Source organism: Triticum dicoccoides, chromosome 7A (genome assembly GCF_002162155.2).
Source record: "Triticum dicoccoides isolate Atlit2015 ecotype Zavitan chromosome 7A, WEW_v2.0, whole genome shotgun sequence".
NCBI classification, from domain to species: domain Eukaryota; kingdom Viridiplantae; phylum Streptophyta; class Magnoliopsida; order Poales; family Poaceae; genus Triticum; species Triticum dicoccoides.
The window spans coordinates 520,559,929-520,561,155 of NC_041392.1; positions in this window are offsets into that span (position 1 = coordinate 520,559,929).

The following is a 1,227-nucleotide window of genomic DNA, read 5'->3' on the forward strand; positions in this document are numbered from 1 at the left end:
GAAAGATCAATCTAGTAGGCCAAACCAAACTGATAATTCGAAGAGACTTGCAAAGATAACCAATCATACATAAAATAATTCATAGAAGATTCAAATATTATTCATATATAGACTTGATCATAAACCCATAATTCATCGGTCTCAACAAACACACCGCAAAAAGAAGATTACATCGAATAGATCTCCACAAGAGAGGGGGAGAACATTGTATTGAGATCCAAAAAGAGAGAAGAAGCCATCTAGCTACTAACTATGGACCCGTAGGTCTGAAGTAAACTACTCACACTTCATCGGAGAGGCTATGGTGTTGATGTAAAAGCCCTCCGTGATTGATGCCCCCTCCGGTGGAGCTCCGAAACAGGCCCCAAGATGGGATCTCGTGGATATAGAAAGCTGCGGCGGTGGAATTAGGTTTTTGGCTACGTCTCTGATCGTTTGGGGATACGTGGGTATATATAGGAGGAAGAAGTACGTCGGTGGAGCAACAAGGGGCCCACGAGGGTGGAGGGCGCGCCTGGGGGGTAGGCGCACCACCTACCTCGTGGCCTCCTGTTACGTGTCTTGACATAGGGTCCAAGTCTCCTGAGTTGTATTCGATGAGAAAATCATGTTCCCGAAGGTTTCATTCCGTTTGGACTCCGTTTGATATTCCTTTTCTTTGAAACCCTAAAACAGGCAAAAAACAGCAATTCTGGGCTGGGCCTCCGGTTAATAGGTTAGTCCCAAAAATAATATAAAAGTGGATAATAAAGCCCAATAATGTCCAAAACAGTAGATTATATAGCATGGAGCAATCAAAAATTATAGATACGTTGGAGACGTATCACCTACCGACACCCCACCCCACTTCCCCTACTCCCCCACGTCTCGCTCCACTCCCGATCCGATCTAGATAGGGGGAAAGTGCCCGCCGCCGCCGCCGATCCACGCGACCACTCGCCGGAGTCTCCCTTGCCGCGACACCCTCTCGCCTCTGCGCCAACCCCGGTGGACGCCGTCCCGTCGCCGTCGCCGGATCGCCACCTCGTCTCCGCCGTGCTCGCCGCCCCGACGCCAACTCAACGTCACCCCGCAGCTCAGGCCCTCCCCGAGCACACTCATGCACCACTACAGGGCCGGTGACGACCTTCCCATCCGACCCCGTCTTCCCTTGCTCCGGTCACCCGCTGTCGCTCGCGCTCACCCACGCTGTAACCGCCCGCTCGATGCCGACCACGCCTCGCAGGG